Genomic DNA, 17,477 nt, shown 5'->3' on the forward strand with positions numbered 1-17,477 from the left:
AACCTGTCCTGTCCGTCTTTTTGTATCGTGAATTGGAAAGACTGCAAGGGGGAGGGGAGTTGCTTGCGCCCTAAAGGAGGAGTTATTCAGATTCATTGCAGTGGGCGGCGGCTGCAAAACGCACCATTCTTCTTGTTTTGGCTCTGCAAAGCAGCCTTTTCAAGGGTTGGCTTGGGTGACAAAATGTCTTGTGTAGGCGTGGGTTTGTCTCCCTCTCGCTCTCTCTCCCTAAGATGTGTCCGGCATAGGCCAGGGTGCCACTCGAGGCCCAAACCAATTCTGGTTATCGCTTCTCGGCCTTTTGGCTAAGATCAAGTGTAGTATCTGTTCTTATCAGTTTAATATCTGATACGTCCCCTATCTGGGGACCATATATTAAATGGATTTTTAGAACAGGGAGATGGAAAAAGAGCTTGCTCTGTCCACTCCACGCATTGACCTGGTATTGCAGTACCTCCAGGAACGGTGCACCCCTTCTTAACCCAGTTTCCAAAAGCAGAACTCAATTCACCTGATTCATATTAGCCCGATTTAATGAATTGGAAGAAAGCATACGTCTTCATATGCACCTCAATTTGGCCCATTCACTTTTCACACTTCCTCCTTTTGTTTTTTATCTTTCACACTTTTGACTTTCTTTATTCATCCAAATAGCAAACTCATCACCACTCAACCTGACCAACTCGGCTATGTCCCCGTGCTGCAGTTCTCTGTCTTATCTAGATCATTTGCAATTGAATGGAATAGATCCCTTTTGGACAAAGTGGATTCACCTGCTGCTGCAGTGACCACAGGTGTGATAACATCTAGAATTGGCATCTGGTGCGATCTCTCCGCTTCCACTCCAAAGAAAGTTACCTGTTTATTCCTATCATGCATTGGTTTTTGGGGTTTTCTTTGAGTAATGATGATCTCTTTAGTAGTCTGTTGGCGCCCTCTCCTGGAGGAATAGTTTGCTTGCTCTTGGACATTCTAAAAGAGAGGTCATGATAGACATTGAGCTTCTGAGCTCAATTGGGGACAGTCATGGGTGATGAATGTTTGCAACCTACTGCGAAGCCTCATACCGCAATATAAGGAACGTCAAATACTAAGAAAGGGCGGCCTATGAAAGAATTACTACTTTCAATAAGTACACTTAAACGGCTAATTGGGAATAGAAAAACTGTAAAAAGCCCTCTGAGAAAGCCCCCCTCTAACCTTTGATAGTAAGCTTTTCTGTAGTCTGCCTGTTGATGTATTTTCCGTTTGAACTGTGCACAACATGAAGAGACGGAACACTGGCGGCTTGTCACAATGCCCCCCGATGACATCACAATAGCGCTGCTGCCTAGAAAACAAGCTGCGCAGAAGAAGTTGTTCTTTGGGTGGGAGGGTGGGCTAGTGGAAGGAGGGGGCAATCTCTTTTTTTCCCGGGTGGTAGGGGGATGACAGGAGAAGGGAAGCGGGTGGTGAGAAAGGTACAGAGGGCAGGGTTTGGGGGCTGGGAAGGAAAGGGAAAAGATTAGGGTTTGGGGATGATGAAAGGGCTTTCTACGGGTAAGGATGGCAAAGGGTGGCAGTGACGGAAAGTCAGGCAACCTGTCCTGTCCGTCTTTTTGTATCGTGAATTGGAAAGACTGCAAGGGGGAGGGGAGTTGCTTGCGCCCTAAAGGAGGAGTTATTCAGATTCATTGCAGTGGGCGGCGGCTGCAAAACGCACCATTCTTCTTGTTTTGGCTCTGCAAAGCAGCCTTTTCAAGGGTTGGCTTGGGTGACAAAATGTCTTGTGTAGGCGTGGGTTTGTCTCCCTCTCGCTCTCTCTCCCTAAGATGTGTCCGGCATAGGCCAGGGTGCCACTCGAGGCCCAAACCAATTCTGGTTATCGCTTCTCGGCCTTTTGGCTAAGATCAAGTGTAGTATCTGTTCTTATCAGTTTAATATCTGATACGTCCCCTATCTGGGGACCATATATTAAATGGATTTTTAGAACAGGGAGATGGAAAAAGAGCTTGCTCTGTCCACTCCACGCATTGACCTGGTATTGCAGTACCTCCAGGAACGGTGCACCCCTTCTTAACCCAGTTTCCAAAAGCAGAACTCAATTCACCTGATTCATATTAGCCCGATTTAATGAATTGGAAGAAAGCATACGTCTTCATATGCACCTCAATTTGGCCCATTCACTTTTCACACTTCCTCCTTTTGTTTTTTATCTTTCACACTTTTGACTTTCTTTATTCATCCAAATAGCAAACTCATCACCACTCAACCTGACCAACTCGGCTATGTCCCCGTGCTGCAGTTCTCTGTCTTATCTAGATCATTTGCAATTGAATGGAATAGATCCCTTTTGGACAAAGTGGATTCACCTGCTGCTGCAGTGACCACAGGTGTGATAACATCTAGAATTGGCATCTGGTGCGATCTCTCCGCTTCCACTCCAAAGAAAGTTACCTGTTTATTCCTATCATGCATTGGTTTTTGGGGTTTTCTTTGAGTAATGATGATCTCTTTAGTAGTCTGTTGGCGCCCTCTCCTGGAGGAATAGTTTGCTTGCTCTTGGACATTCTAAAAGAGAGGTCATGATAGACATTGAGCTTCTGAGCTCAATTGGGGACAGTCATGGGTGATGAATGTTTGCAACCTACTGCGAAGCCTCATACCGCAATATAAGGAACGTCAAATACTAAGAAAGGGCGGCCTATGAAAGAATTACTACTTTCAATAAGTACACTTAAACGGCTAATTGGGAATAGAAAAACTGTAAAAAGCCCTCTGAGAAAGCCCCCCTCTAACCTTTGATAGTAAGCTTTTCTGTAGTCTGCCTGTTGATGTATTTTCCGTTTGAACTGTGCACAACATGAAGAGACGGAACACTGGCGGCTTGTCACAATGCCCCCCGATGACATCACAATAGCGCTGCTGCCTAGAAAACAAGCTGCGCAGAAGAAGTTGTTCTTTGGGTGGGAGGGTGGGCTAGTGGAAGGAGGGGGCAATCTCTTTTTTTCCCGGGTGGTAGGGGGATGACAGGAGAAGGGAAGCGGGTGGTGAGAAAGGTACAGAGGGCAGGGTTTGGGGGCTGGGAAGGAAAGGGAAAAGATTAGGGTTTGGGGATGATGAAAGGGCTTTCTACGGGTAAGGATGGCAAAGGGTGGCAGTGACGGAAAGTCAGGCAACCTGTCCTGTCCGTCTTTTTGTATCGTGAATTGGAAAGACTGCAAGGGGGAGGGGAGTTGCTTGCGCCCTAAAGGAGGAGTTATTCAGATTCATTGCAGTGGGCGGCGGCTGCAAAACGCACCATTCTTCTTGTTTTGGCTCTGCAAAGCAGCCTTTTCAAGGGTTGGCTTGGGTGACAAAATGTCTTGTGTAGGCGTGGGTTTGTCTCCCTCTCGCTCTCTCTCCCTAAGATGTGTCCGGCATAGGCCAGGGTGCCACTCGAGGCCCAAACCAATTCTGGTTATCGCTTCTCGGCCTTTTGGCTAAGATCAAGTGTAGTATCTGTTCTTATCAGTTTAATATCTGATACGTCCCCTATCTGGGGACCATATATTAAATGGATTTTTAGAACAGGGAGATGGAAAAAGAGCTTGCTCTGTCCACTCCACGCATTGACCTGGTATTGCAGTACCTCCAGGAACGGTGCACCCCTTCTTAACCCAGTTTCCAAAAGCAGAACTCAATTCACCTGATTCATATTAGCCCGATTTAATGAATTGGAAGAAAGCATACGTCTTCATATGCACCTCAATTTGGCCCATTCACTTTTCACACTTCCTCCTTTTGTTTTTTATCTTTCACACTTTTGACTTTCTTTATTCATCCAAATAGCAAACTCATCACCACTCAACCTGACCAACTCGGCTATGTCCCCGTGCTGCAGTTCTCTGTCTTATCTAGATCATTTGCAATTGAATGGAATAGATCCCTTTTGGACAAAGTGGATTCACCTGCTGCTGCAGTGACCACAGGTGTGATAACATCTAGAATTGGCATCTGGTGCGATCTCTCCGCTTCCACTCCAAAGAAAGTTACCTGTTTATTCCTATCATGCATTGGTTTTTGGGGTTTTCTTTGAGTAATGATGATCTCTTTAGTAGTCTGTTGGCGCCCTCTCCTGGAGGAATAGTTTGCTTGCTCTTGGACATTCTAAAAGAGAGGTCATGATAGACATTGAGCTTCTGAGCTCAATTGGGGACAGTCATGGGTGATGAATGTTTGCAACCTACTGCGAAGCCTCATACCGCAATATAAGGAACGTCAAATACTAAGAAAGGGCGGCCTATGAAAGAATTACTACTTTCAATAAGTACACTTAAACGGCTAATTGGGAATAGAAAAACTGTAAAAAGCCCTCTGAGAAAGCCCCCCTCTAACCTTTGATAGTAAGCTTTTCTGTAGTCTGCCTGTTGATGTATTTTCCGTTTGAACTGTGCACAACATGAAGAGACGGAACACTGGCGGCTTGTCACAATGCCCCCCGATGACATCACAATAGCGCTGCTGCCTAGAAAACAAGCTGCGCAGAAGAAGTTGTTCTTTGGGTGGGAGGGTGGGCTAGTGGAAGGAGGGGGCAATCTCTTTTTTTCCCGGGTGGTAGGGGGATGACAGGAGAAGGGAAGCGGGTGGTGAGAAAGGTACAGAGGGCAGGGTTTGGGGGCTGGGAAGGAAAGGGAAAAGATTAGGGTTTGGGGATGATGAAAGGGCTTTCTACGGGTAAGGATGGCAAAGGGTGGCAGTGACGGAAAGTCAGGCAACCTGTCCTGTCCGTCTTTTTGTATCGTGAATTGGAAAGACTGCAAGGGGGAGGGGAGTTGCTTGCGCCCTAAAGGAGGAGTTATTCAGATTCATTGCAGTGGGCGGCGGCTGCAAAACGCACCATTCTTCTTGTTTTGGCTCTGCAAAGCAGCCTTTTCAAGGGTTGGCTTGGGTGACAAAATGTCTTGTGTAGGCGTGGGTTTGTCTCCCTCTCGCTCTCTCTCCCTAAGATGTGTCCGGCATAGGCCAGGGTGCCACTCGAGGCCCAAACCAATTCTGGTTATCGCTTCTCGGCCTTTTGGCTAAGATCAAGTGTAGTGTTGTTCGAAGAGGTGGTTTAAGCTCCAGGCCACCTTAGTACAATGATACAATGCACACTGGAAGGTTGCGCTTGCTAGTACTCTGGGTGGATAGTATATTCATCTAGAGGAAAACATGGCCCTACCAGGATCGAGGCTATTAGACTGAGTAAGGGTGGGGGGCTATGGTACAACGTGCCCCAGGACTGACGACCCTGGAGTGAGTCTGAGCTTGCTGGCTTGGGACCCCGGCAAGCCTTGGGCTCTGTAGCACACCGTACCTTGCCTTTTCATACTTTTTGAGCATATTACCCTATCCCGGCCTTCTGGCTAGGAAGGGAAATTTTTATAATCCCGGTCGGAGGTCTGGTCAGCTTTGGGCTGAGAAACTAACACCCGGTTGGAGGTCTGGGTCAGCTTCGGCTGAGAAACCAACACCCGGTTGGAGGTCTGGGTCAGCTTCGGCTGAGAAACCAACACCCGGTTGGAGGTCCGGTTAGCCTTGGGCTGAGAAACCAACACCGGTTGACGGTCCGGGCAGTTTCGGCTGCGAAACCAACAACTAGTAGCTCTCTACTCCACTTGGGTAAGATGCCTGGGTGGACGCTGGGAGCAACGACAAGGCTCAACCAGGCTTCGGCTTGGGGGAGCACCGAAGATCCCTGACCCATGCTGTGGCCTTCTGGCTCGGAGGGACGGGGTTGATTTTTGGGGACCCTCTCCTCACGGTGGGGTCCACACGAATCCTAGCCTTTGCACTGTTTTTGGTGTGACTTCGGTCATGCATTTTTTGTGGTGCTTTGGAAAGCTTCATTAAATCAAAAATCTGTTCTTATCAGTTTAATATCTGATACGTCCCCTATCTGGGGACCATATATTAAATGGATTTTTAGAACAGGGAGATGGAAAAAGAGCTTGCTCTGTCCACTCCACGCATTGACCTGGTATTGCAGTACCTCCAGGAACGGTGCACCCCTTCTTAACCCAGTTTCCAAAAGCAGAACTCAATTCACCTGATTCATATTAGCCCGATTTAATGAATTGGAAGAAAGCATACGTCTTCATATGCACCTCAATTTGGCCCATTCACTTTTCACACTTCCTCCTTTTGTTTTTTATCTTTCACACTTTTGACTTTCTTTATTCATCCAAATAGCAAACTCATCACCACTCAACCTGACCAACTCGGCTATGTCCCCGTGCTGCAGTTCTCTGTCTTATCTAGATCATTTGCAATTGAATGGAATAGATCCCTTTTGGACAAAGTGGATTCACCTGCTGCTGCAGTGACCACAGGTGTGATAACATCTAGAATTGGCATCTGGTGCGATCTCTCCGCTTCCACTCCAAAGAAAGTTACCTGTTTATTCCTATCATGCATTGGTTTTTGGGGTTTTCTTTGAGTAATGATGATCTCTTTAGTAGTCTGTTGGCGCCCTCTCCTGGAGGAATAGTTTGCTTGCTCTTGGACATTCTAAAAGAGAGGTCATGATAGACATTGAGCTTCTGAGCTCAATTGGGGACAGTCATGGGTGATGAATGTTTGCAACCTACTGCGAAGCCTCATACCGCAATATAAGGAACGTCAAATACTAAGAAAGGGCGGCCTATGAAAGAATTACTACTTTCAATAAGTACACTTAAACGGCTAATTGGGAATAGAAAAACTGTAAAAAGCCCTCTGAGAAAGCCCCCCTCTAACCTTTGATAGTAAGCTTTTCTGTAGTCTGCCTGTTGATGTATTTTCCGTTTGAACTGTGCACAACATGAAGAGACGGAACACTGGCGGCTTGTCACAATGCCCCCCGATGACATCACAATAGCGCTGCTGCCTAGAAAACAAGCTGCGCAGAAGAAGTTGTTCTTTGGGTGGGAGGGTGGGCTAGTGGAAGGAGGGGGCAATCTCTTTTTTTCCCGGGTGGTAGGGGGATGACAGGAGAAGGGAAGCGGGTGGTGAGAAAGGTACAGAGGGCAGGGTTTGGGGGCTGGGAAGGAAAGGGAAAAGATTAGGGTTTGGGGATGATGAAAGGGCTTTCTACGGGTAAGGATGGCAAAGGGTGGCAGTGACGGAAAGTCAGGCAACCTGTCCTGTCCGTCTTTTTGTATCGTGAATTGGAAAGACTGCAAGGGGGAGGGGAGTTGCTTGCGCCCTAAAGGAGGAGTTATTCAGATTCATTGCAGTGGGCGGCGGCTGCAAAACGCACCATTCTTCTTGTTTTGGCTCTGCAAAGCAGCCTTTTCAAGGGTTGGCTTGGGTGACAAAATGTCTTGTGTAGGCGTGGGTTTGTCTCCCTCTCGCTCTCTCTCCCTAAGATGTGTCCGGCATAGGCCAGGGTGCCACTCGAGGCCCAAACCAATTCTGGTTATCGCTTCTCGGCCTTTTGGCTAAGATCAAGTGTAGTATCTGTTCTTATCAGTTTAATATCTGATACGTCCCCTATCTGGGGACCATATATTAAATGGATTTTTAGAACAGGGAGATGGAAAAAGAGCTTGCTCTGTCCACTCCACGCATTGACCTGGTATTGCAGTACCTCCAGGAACGGTGCACCCCTTCTTAACCCAGTTTCCAAAAGCAGAACTCAATTCACCTGATTCATATTAGCCCGATTTAATGAATTGGAAGAAAGCATACGTCTTCATATGCACCTCAATTTGGCCCATTCACTTTTCACACTTCCTCCTTTTGTTTTTTATCTTTCACACTTTTGACTTTCTTTATTCATCCAAATAGCAAACTCATCACCACTCAACCTGACCAACTCGGCTATGTCCCCGTGCTGCAGTTCTCTGTCTTATCTAGATCATTTGCAATTGAATGGAATAGATCCCTTTTGGACAAAGTGGATTCACCTGCTGCTGCAGTGACCACAGGTGTGATAACATCTAGAATTGGCATCTGGTGCGATCTCTCCGCTTCCACTCCAAAGAAAGTTACCTGTTTATTCCTATCATGCATTGGTTTTTGGGGTTTTCTTTGAGTAATGATGATCTCTTTAGTAGTCTGTTGGCGCCCTCTCCTGGAGGAATAGTTTGCTTGCTCTTGGACATTCTAAAAGAGAGGTCATGATAGACATTGAGCTTCTGAGCTCAATTGGGGACAGTCATGGGTGATGAATGTTTGCAACCTACTGCGAAGCCTCATACCGCAATATAAGGAACGTCAAATACTAAGAAAGGGCGGCCTATGAAAGAATTACTACTTTCAATAAGTACACTTAAACGGCTAATTGGGAATAGAAAAACTGTAAAAAGCCCTCTGAGAAAGCCCCCCTCTAACCTTTGATAGTAAGCTTTTCTGTAGTCTGCCTGTTGATGTATTTTCCGTTTGAACTGTGCACAACATGAAGAGACGGAACACTGGCGGCTTGTCACAATGCCCCCCGATGACATCACAATAGCGCTGCTGCCTAGAAAACAAGCTGCGCAGAAGAAGTTGTTCTTTGGGTGGGAGGGTGGGCTAGTGGAAGGAGGGGGCAATCTCTTTTTTTCCCGGGTGGTAGGGGGATGACAGGAGAAGGGAAGCGGGTGGTGAGAAAGGTACAGAGGGCAGGGTTTGGGGGCTGGGAAGGAAAGGGAAAAGATTAGGGTTTGGGGATGATGAAAGGGCTTTCTACGGGTAAGGATGGCAAAGGGTGGCAGTGACGGAAAGTCAGGCAACCTGTCCTGTCCGTCTTTTTGTATCGTGAATTGGAAAGACTGCAAGGGGGAGGGGAGTTGCTTGCGCCCTAAAGGAGGAGTTATTCAGATTCATTGCAGTGGGCGGCGGCTGCAAAACGCACCATTCTTCTTGTTTTGGCTCTGCAAAGCAGCCTTTTCAAGGGTTGGCTTGGGTGACAAAATGTCTTGTGTAGGCGTGGGTTTGTCTCCCTCTCGCTCTCTCTCCCTAAGATGTGTCCGGCATAGGCCAGGGTGCCACTCGAGGCCCAAACCAATTCTGGTTATCGCTTCTCGGCCTTTTGGCTAAGATCAAGTGTAGTATCTGTTCTTATCAGTTTAATATCTGATACGTCCCCTATCTGGGGACCATATATTAAATGGATTTTTAGAACAGGGAGATGGAAAAAGAGCTTGCTCTGTCCACTCCACGCATTGACCTGGTATTGCAGTACCTCCAGGAACGGTGCACCCCTTCTTAACCCAGTTTCCAAAAGCAGAACTCAATTCACCTGATTCATATTAGCCCGATTTAATGAATTGGAAGAAAGCATACGTCTTCATATGCACCTCAATTTGGCCCATTCACTTTTCACACTTCCTCCTTTTGTTTTTTATCTTTCACACTTTTCACTTTCTTTATTCATCCAAATAGCAAACTCATCACCACTCAACCTGACCAACTCGGCTATGTCCCCGTGCTGCAGTTCTCTGTCTTATCTAGATCATTTGCAATTGAATGGAATAGATCCCTTTTGGACAAAGTGGATTCACCTGCTGCTGCAGTGACCACAGGTGTGATAACATCTAGAATTGGCATCTGGTGCGATCTCTCCGCTTCCACTCCAAAGAAAGTTACCTGTTTATTCCTATCATGCATTGGTTTTTGGGGTTTTCTTTGAGTAATGATGATCTCTTTAGTAGTCTGTTGGCGCCCTCTCCTGGAGGAATAGTTTGCTTGCTCTTGGACATTCTAAAAGAGAGGTCATGATAGACATTGAGCTTCTGAGCTCAATTGGGGACAGTCATGGGTGATGAATGTTTGCAACCTACTGCGAAGCCTCATACCGCAATATAAGGAACGTCAAATACTAAGAAAGGGCGGCCTATGAAAGAATTACTACTTTCAATAAGTACACTTAAACGGCTAATTGGGAATAGAAAAACTGTAAAAAGCCCTCTGAGAAAGCCCCCCTCTAACCTTTGATAGTAAGCTTTTCTGTAGTCTGCCTGTTGATGTATTTTCCGTTTGAACTGTGCACAACATGAAGAGACGGAACACTGGCGGCTTGTCACAATGCCCCCCGATGACATCACAATAGCGCTGCTGCCTAGAAAACAAGCTGCGCAGAAGAAGTTGTTCTTTGGGTGGGAGGGTGGGCTAGTGGAAGGAGGGGGCAATCTCTTTTTTTCCCGGGTGGTAGGGGGATGACAGGAGAAGGGAAGCGGGTGGTGAGAAAGGTACAGAGGGCAGGGTTTGGGGGCTGGGAAGGAAAGGGAAAAGATTAGGGTTTGGGGATGATGAAAGGGCTTTCTACGGGTAAGGATGGCAAAGGGTGGCAGTGACGGAAAGTCAGGCAACCTGTCCTGTCCGTCTTTTTGTATCGTGAATTGGAAAGACTGCAAGGGGGAGGGGAGTTGCTTGCGCCCTAAAGGAGGAGTTATTCAGATTCATTGCAGTGGGCGGCGGCTGCAAAACGCACCATTCTTCTTGTTTTGGCTCTGCAAAGCAGCCTTTTCAAGGGTTGGCTTGGGTGACAAAATGTCTTGTGTAGGCGTGGGTTTGTCTCCCTCTCGCTCTCTCTCCCTAAGATGTGTCCGGCATAGGCCAGGGTGCCACTCGAGGCCCAAACCAATTCTGGTTATCGCTTCTCTGCCTTTTGGCTAAGATCAAGTGTAGTATCTGTTCTTATCAGTTTAATATCTGATACGTCCCCTATCTGGGGACCATATATTAAATGGATTTTTAGAACAGGGAGATGGAAAAAGAGCTTGCTCTGTCCACTCCACGCATTGACCTGGTATTGCAGTACCTCCAGGAACGGTGCACCCCTTCTTAACCCAGTTTCCAAAAGCAGAACTCAATTCACCTGATTCATATTAGCCCGATTTAATGAATTGGAAGAAAGCATACGTCTTCATATGCACCTCAATTTGGCCCATTCACTTTTCACACTTCCTCCTTTTGTTTTTTATCTTTCACACTTTTGACTTTCTTTATTCATCCAAATAGCAAACTCATCACCACTCAACCTGACCAACTCGGCTATGTCCCCGTGCTGCAGTTCTCTGTCTTATCTAGATCATTTGCAATTGAATGGAATAGATCCCTTTTGGACAAAGTGGATTCACCTGCTGCTGCAGTGACCACAGGTGTGATAACATCTAGAATTGGCATCTGGTGCGATCTCTCCGCTTCCACTCCAAAGAAAGTTACCTGTTTATTCCTATCATGCATTGGTTTTTGGGGTTTTCTTTGAGTAATGATGATCTCTTTAGTAGTCTGTTGGCGCCCTCTCCTGGAGGAATAGTTTGCTTGCTCTTGGACATTCTAAAAGAGAGGTCATGATAGACATTGAGCTTCTGAGCTCAATTGGGGACAGTCATGGGTGATGAATGTTTGCAACCTACTGCGAAGCCTCATACCGCAATATAAGGAACGTCAAATACTAAGAAAGGGCGGCCTATGAAAGAATTACTACTTTCAATAAGTACACTTAAACGGCTAATTGGGAATAGAAAAACTGTAAAAAGCCCTCTGAGAAAGCCCCCCTCTAACCTTTGATAGTAAGCTTTTCTGTAGTCTGCCTGTTGATGTATTTTCCGTTTGAACTGTGCACAACATGAAGAGACGGAACACTGGCGGCTTGTCACAATGCCCCCCGATGACATCACAATAGCGCTGCTGCCTAGAAAACAAGCTGCGCAGAAGAAGTTGTTCTTTGGGTGGGAGGGTGGGCTAGTGGAAGGAGGGGGCAATCTCTTTTTTTCCCGGGTGGTAGGGGGATGACAGGAGAAGGGAAGCGGGTGGTGAGAAAGGTACAGAGGGCAGGGTTTGGGGGCTGGGAAGGAAAGGGAAAAGATTAGGGTTTGGGGATGATGAAAGGGCTTTCTACGGGTAAGGATGGCAAAGGGTGGCAGTGACGGAAAGTCAGGCAACCTGTCCTGTCCGTCTTTTTGTATCGTGAATTGGAAAGACTGCAAGGGGGAGGGGAGTTGCTTGCGCCCTAAAGGAGGAGTTATTCAGATTCATTGCAGTGGGCGGCGGCTGCAAAACGCACCATTCTTCTTGTTTTGGCTCTGCAAAGCAGCCTTTTCAAGGGTTGGCTTGGGTGACAAAATGTCTTGTGTAGGCGTGGGTTTGTCTCCCTCTCGCTCTCTCTCCCTAAGATGTGTCCGGCATAGGCCAGGGTGCCACTCGAGGCCCAAACCAATTCTGGTTATCGCTTCTCGGCCTTTTGGCTAAGATCAAGTGTAGTATCTGTTCTTATCAGTTTAATATCTGATACGTCCCCTATCTGGGGACCATATATTAAATGGATTTTTAGAACAGGGAGATGGAAAAAGAGCTTGCTCTGTCCACTCCACGCATTGACCTGGTATTGCAGTACCTCCAGGAACGGTGCACCCCTTCTTAACCCAGTTTCCAAAAGCAGAACTCAATTCACCTGATTCATATTAGCCCGATTTAATGAATTGGAAGAAAGCATACGTCTTCATATGCACCTCAATTTGGCCCATTCACTTTTCACACTTCCTCCTTTTGTTTTTTATCTTTCACACTTTTGACTTTCTTTATTCATCCAAATAGCAAACTCATCACCACTCAACCTGACCAACTCGGCTATGTCCCCGTGCTGCAGTTCTCTGTCTTATCTAGATCATTTGCAATTGAATGGAATAGATCCCTTTTGGACAAAGTGGATTCACCTGCTGCTGCAGTGACCACAGGTGTGATAACATCTAGAATTGGCATCTGGTGCGATCTCTCCGCTTCCACTCCAAAGAAAGTTACCTGTTTATTCCTATCATGCATTGGTTTTTGGGGTTTTCTTTGAGTAATGATGATCTCTTTAGTAGTCTGTTGGCGCCCTCTCCTGGAGGAATAGTTTGCTTGCTCTTGGACATTCTAAAAGAGAGGTCATGATAGACATTGAGCTTCTGAGCTCAATTGGGGACAGTCATGGGTGATGAATGTTTGCAACCTACTGCGAAGCCTCATACCGCAATATAAGGAACGTCAAATACTAAGAAAGGGCGGCCTATGAAAGAATTACTACTTTCAATAAGTACACTTAAACGGCTAATTGGGAATAGAAAAACTGTAAAAAGCCCTCTGAGAAAGCCCCCCTCTAACCTTTGATAGTAAGCTTTTCTGTAGTCTGCCTGTTGATGTATTTTCCGTTTGAACTGTGCACAACATGAAGAGACGGAACACTGGCGGCTTGTCACAATGCCCCCCGATGACATCACAATAGCGCTGCTGCCTAGAAAACAAGCTGCGCAGAAGAAGTTGTTCTTTGGGTGGGAGGGTGGGCTAGTGGAAGGAGGGGGCAATCTCTTTTTTTCCCGGGTGGTAGGGGGATGACAGGAGAAGGGAAGCGGGTGGTGAGAAAGGTACAGAGGGCAGGGTTTGGGGGCTGGGAAGGAAAGGGAAAAGATTAGGGTTTGGGGATGATGAAAGGGCTTTCTACGGGTAAGGATGGCAAAGGGTGGCAGTGACGGAAAGTCAGGCAACCTGTCCTGTCCGTCTTTTTGTATCGTGAATTGGAAAGACTGCAAGGGGGAGGGGAGTTGCTTGCGCCCTAAAGGAGGAGTTATTCAGATTCATTGCAGTGGGCGGCGGCTGCAAAACGCACCATTCTTCTTGTTTTGGCTCTGCAAAGCAGCCTTTTCAAGGGTTGGCTTGGGTGACAAAATGTCTTGTGTAGGCGTGGGTTTGTCTCCCTCTCGCTCTCTCTCCCTAAGATGTGTCCGGCATAGGCCAGGGTGCCACTCGAGGCCCAAACCAATTCTGGTTATCGCTTCTCGGCCTTTTGGCTAAGATCAAGTGTAGTATCTGTTCTTATCAGTTTAATATCTGATACGTCCCCTATCTGGGGACCATATATTAAATGGATTTTTAGAACAGGGAGATGGAAAAAGAGCTTGCTCTGTCCACTCCACGCATTGACCTGGTATTGCAGTACCTCCAGGAACGGTGCACCCCTTCTTAACCCAGTTTCCAAAAGCAGAACTCAATTCACCTGATTCATATTAGCCCGATTTAATGAATTGGAAGAAAGCATACGTCTTCATATGCACCTCAATTTGGCCCATTCACTTTTCACACTTCCTCCTTTTGTTTTTTATCTTTCACACTTTTGACTTTCTTTATTCATCCAAATAGCAAACTCATCACCACTCAACCTGACCAACTCGGCTATGTCCCCGTGCTGCAGTTCTCTGTCTTATCTAGATCATTTGCAATTGAATGGAATAGATCCCTTTTGGACAAAGTGGATTCACCTGCTGCTGCAGTGACCACAGGTGTGATAACATCTAGAATTGGCATCTGGTGCGATCTCTCCGCTTCCACTCCAAAGAAAGTTACCTGTTTATTCCTATCATGCATTGGTTTTTGGGGTTTTCTTTGAGTAATGATGATCTCTTTAGTAGTCTGTTGGCGCCCTCTCCTGGAGGAATAGTTTGCTTGCTCTTGGACATTCTAAAAGAGAGGTCATGATAGACATTGAGCTTCTGAGCTCAATTGGGGACAGTCATGGGTGATGAATGTTTGCAACCTACTGCGAAGCCTCATACCGCAATATAAGGAACGTCAAATACTAAGAAAGGGCGGCCTATGAAAGAATTACTACTTTCAATAAGTACACTTAAACGGCTAATTGGGAATAGAAAAACTGTAAAAAGCCCTCTGAGAAAGCCCCCCTCTAACCTTTGATAGTAAGCTTTTCTGTAGTCTGCCTGTTGATGTATTTTCCGTTTGAACTGTGCACAACATGAAGAGACGGAACACTGGCGGCTTGTCACAATGCCCCCCGATGACATCACAATAGCGCTGCTGCCTAGAAAACAAGCTGCGCAGAAGAAGTTGTTCTTTGGGTGGGAGGGTGGGCTAGTGGAAGGAGGGGGCAATCTCTTTTTTTCCCGGGTGGTAGGGGGATGACAGGAGAAGGGAAGCGGGTGGTGAGAAAGGTACAGAGGGCAGGGTTTGGGGGCTGGGAAGGAAAGGGAAAAGATTAGGGTTTGGGGATGATGAAAGGGCTTTCTACGGGTAAGGATGGCAAAGGGTGGCAGTGACGGAAAGTCAGGCAACCTGTCCTGTCCGTCTTTTTGTATCGTGAATTGGAAAGACTGCAAGGGGGAGGGGAGTTGCTTGCGCCCTAAAGGAGGAGTTATTCAGATTCATTGCAGTGGGCGGCGGCTGCAAAACGCACCATTCTTCTTGTTTTGGCTCTGCAAAGCAGCCTTTTCAAGGGTTGGCTTGGGTGACAAAATGTCTTGTGTAGGCGTGGGTTTGTCTCCCTCTCGCTCTCTCTCCCTAAGATGTGTCCGGCATAGGCCAGGGTGCCACTCGAGGCCCAAACCAATTCTGGTTATCGCTTCTCGGCCTTTTGGCTAAGATCAAGTGTAGTATCTGTTCTTATCAGTTTAATATCTGATACGTCCCCTATCTGGGGACCATATATTAAATGGATTTTTAGAACAGGGAGATGGAAAAAGAGCTTGCTCTGTCCACTCCACGCATTGACCTGGTATTGCAGTACCTCCAGGAACGGTGCACCCCTTCTTAACCCAGTTTCCAAAAGCAGAACTCAATTCACCTGATTCATATTAGCCCGATTTAATGAATTGGAAGAAAGCATACGTCTTCATATGCACCTCAATTTGGCCCATTCACTTTTCACACTTCCTCCTTTTGTTTTTTATCTTTCACACTTTTGACTTTCTTTATTCATCCAAATAGCAAACTCATCACCACTCAACCTGACCAACTCGGCTATGTCCCCGTGCTGCAGTTCTCTGTCTTATCTAGATCATTTGCAATTGAATGGAATAGATCCCTTTTGGACAAAGTGGATTCACCTGCTGCTGCAGTGACCACAGGTGTGATAACATCTAGAATTGGCATCTGGTGCGATCTCTCCGCTTCCACTCCAAAGAAAGTTACCTGTTTATTCCTATCATGCATTGGTTTTTGGGGTTTTCTTTGAGTAATGATGATCTCTTTAGTAGTCTGTTGGCGCCCTCTCCTGGAGGAATAGTTTGCTTGCTCTTGGACATTCTAAAAGAGAGGTCATGATAGACATTGAGCTTCTGAGCTCAATTGGGGACAGTCATGGGTGATGAATGTTTGCAACCTACTGCGAAGCCTCATACCGCAATATAAGGAACGTCAAATACTAAGAAAGGGCGGCCTATGAAAGAATTACTACTTTCAATAAGTACACTTAAACGGCTAATTGGGAATAGAAAAACTGTAAAAAGCCCTCTGAGAAAGCCCCCCTCTAACCTTTGATAGTAAGCTTTTCTGTAGTCTGCCTGTTGATGTATTTTCCGTTTGAACTGTGCACAACATGAAGAGACGGAACACTGGCGGCTTGTCACAATGCCCCCCGATGACATCACAATAGCGCTGCTTCCTAGAAAACAAGCTGCGCAGAAGAAGTTGTTCTTTGGGTGGGAGGGTGGGCTAGTGGAAGGAGGGGGCAATCTCTTTTTTTCCCGGGTGGTAGGGGGATGACAGGAGAAGGGAAGCGGGTGGTGAGAAAGGTACAGAGGGCAGGGTTTGGGGGCTGGGAAGGAAAGGGAAAAGATTAGGGTTTGGGGATGATGAAAGGGCTTTCTACGGGTAAGGATGGCAAAGGGTGGCAGTGACGGAAAGTCAGGCAACCTGTCCTGTCCGTCTTTTTGTATCGTGAATTGGAAAGACTGCAAGGGGGAGGGGAGTTGCTTGCGCCCTAAAGGAGGAGTTATTCAGATTCATTGCAGTGGGCGGCGGCTGCAAAACGCACCATTCTTCTTGTTTTGGCTCTGCAAAGCAGCCTTTTCAAGGGTTGGCTTGGGTGACAAAATGTCTTGTGTAGGCGTGGGTTTGTCTCCCTCTCGCTCTCTCTCCCTAAGATGTGTCCGGCATAGGCCAGGGTGCCACTCGAGGCCCAAACCAATTCTGGTTATCGCTTCTCGGCCTTTTGGCTAAGATCAAGTGTAGTATCTGTTCTTATCAGTTTAATATCTGATACGTCCCCTATCTGGGGACCATATATTAAATGGATTTTTAGAACAGGGAGATGGAAAAAGAGCTTGCTCTGTCCACTCCACGCATTGACCTGGTATTGCAGTACCTCCAGGAACGGTGCACCCCTTCTTAACCCAGTTTCCAAAAGCAGAACTCAATTCACCTGATTCATATTAGCCCGATTTAATGAATTGGAAGAAAGCATACGTCTTCATATGCACCTCAATTTGGCCCATTCACTTTTCACACTTCCTCCTTTTGTTTTTTATCTTTCACACTTTTGACTTTCTTTATTCATCCAAATAGCAAACTCATCACCACTCAACCTGACCAACTCGGCTATGTCCCCGTGCTGCAGTTCTCTGTCTTATCTAGATCATTTGCAATTGAATGGAATAGATCCCTTTTGGACAAAGTGGATTCACCTGCTGCTGCAGTGACCACAGGTGTGATAACATCTAGAATTGGCATCTGGTGCGATCTCTCCGCTTCCACTCCAAAGAAAGTTACCTGTTTATTCCTATCATGCATTGGTTTTTGGGGTT

The 17,477-nt window shown here is 46.6% G+C and overlaps 11 non-coding genes across 11 annotated transcripts; all 11 read left to right on the forward strand.

Moving 5' to 3' along the window:
• The first annotated feature begins 285 nt into the window (after positions 1 to 285).
• LOC142268294 (U2 spliceosomal RNA) lies at positions 286 to 476 on the forward strand. Its single transcript, XR_012734040.1, has one exon. It is a non-coding gene; the product is annotated as a U2 spliceosomal RNA (small nuclear RNA).
• A 1,387-nt stretch (positions 477 to 1,863) lies between these two features.
• On the forward strand, positions 1,864 to 2,054 carry LOC142268295 (U2 spliceosomal RNA). Its single transcript, XR_012734041.1, has one exon. It is a non-coding gene; the product is annotated as a U2 spliceosomal RNA (small nuclear RNA).
• Positions 2,055 to 3,441: 1,387 nt separating this feature from the next.
• LOC142268215 (U2 spliceosomal RNA) lies at positions 3,442 to 3,632 on the forward strand. The gene has a single exon (XR_012733972.1). It is a non-coding gene; the product is annotated as a U2 spliceosomal RNA (small nuclear RNA).
• Positions 3,633 to 5,821: 2,189 nt separating this feature from the next.
• LOC142268230 (U2 spliceosomal RNA) lies at positions 5,822 to 6,014 on the forward strand. Its single transcript, XR_012733986.1, has one exon. It is a non-coding gene; the product is annotated as a U2 spliceosomal RNA (small nuclear RNA).
• A 1,387-nt stretch (positions 6,015 to 7,401) lies between these two features.
• On the forward strand, positions 7,402 to 7,592 carry LOC142268216 (U2 spliceosomal RNA). Its single transcript, XR_012733973.1, has one exon. It is a non-coding gene; the product is annotated as a U2 spliceosomal RNA (small nuclear RNA).
• A 1,387-nt stretch (positions 7,593 to 8,979) lies between these two features.
• On the forward strand, positions 8,980 to 9,170 carry LOC142268217 (U2 spliceosomal RNA). Its single transcript, XR_012733974.1, has one exon. It is a non-coding gene; the product is annotated as a U2 spliceosomal RNA (small nuclear RNA).
• A 1,387-nt stretch (positions 9,171 to 10,557) lies between these two features.
• On the forward strand, positions 10,558 to 10,748 carry LOC142268224 (U2 spliceosomal RNA). The gene has a single exon (XR_012733980.1). It is a non-coding gene; the product is annotated as a U2 spliceosomal RNA (small nuclear RNA).
• A 1,387-nt stretch (positions 10,749 to 12,135) lies between these two features.
• On the forward strand, positions 12,136 to 12,326 carry LOC142268218 (U2 spliceosomal RNA). Its single transcript, XR_012733975.1, has one exon. It is a non-coding gene; the product is annotated as a U2 spliceosomal RNA (small nuclear RNA).
• A 1,387-nt stretch (positions 12,327 to 13,713) lies between these two features.
• Positions 13,714 to 13,904, forward strand: LOC142268219 (U2 spliceosomal RNA). Its single transcript, XR_012733976.1, has one exon. It is a non-coding gene; the product is annotated as a U2 spliceosomal RNA (small nuclear RNA).
• A 1,387-nt stretch (positions 13,905 to 15,291) lies between these two features.
• LOC142268221 (U2 spliceosomal RNA) lies at positions 15,292 to 15,482 on the forward strand. Its single transcript, XR_012733978.1, has one exon. It is a non-coding gene; the product is annotated as a U2 spliceosomal RNA (small nuclear RNA).
• A 1,387-nt stretch (positions 15,483 to 16,869) lies between these two features.
• Positions 16,870 to 17,060, forward strand: LOC142268222 (U2 spliceosomal RNA). Its single transcript, XR_012733979.1, has one exon. It is a non-coding gene; the product is annotated as a U2 spliceosomal RNA (small nuclear RNA).
• Positions 17,061 to 17,477: the final 417 nt, after the last annotated feature.

Source organism: Anomaloglossus baeobatrachus, unplaced genomic scaffold (assembly GCF_048569485.1).
Source record: "Anomaloglossus baeobatrachus isolate aAnoBae1 unplaced genomic scaffold, aAnoBae1.hap1 Scaffold_2994, whole genome shotgun sequence".
NCBI classification, from domain to species: Eukaryota; Metazoa; Chordata; class Amphibia; order Anura; family Aromobatidae; genus Anomaloglossus; species Anomaloglossus baeobatrachus.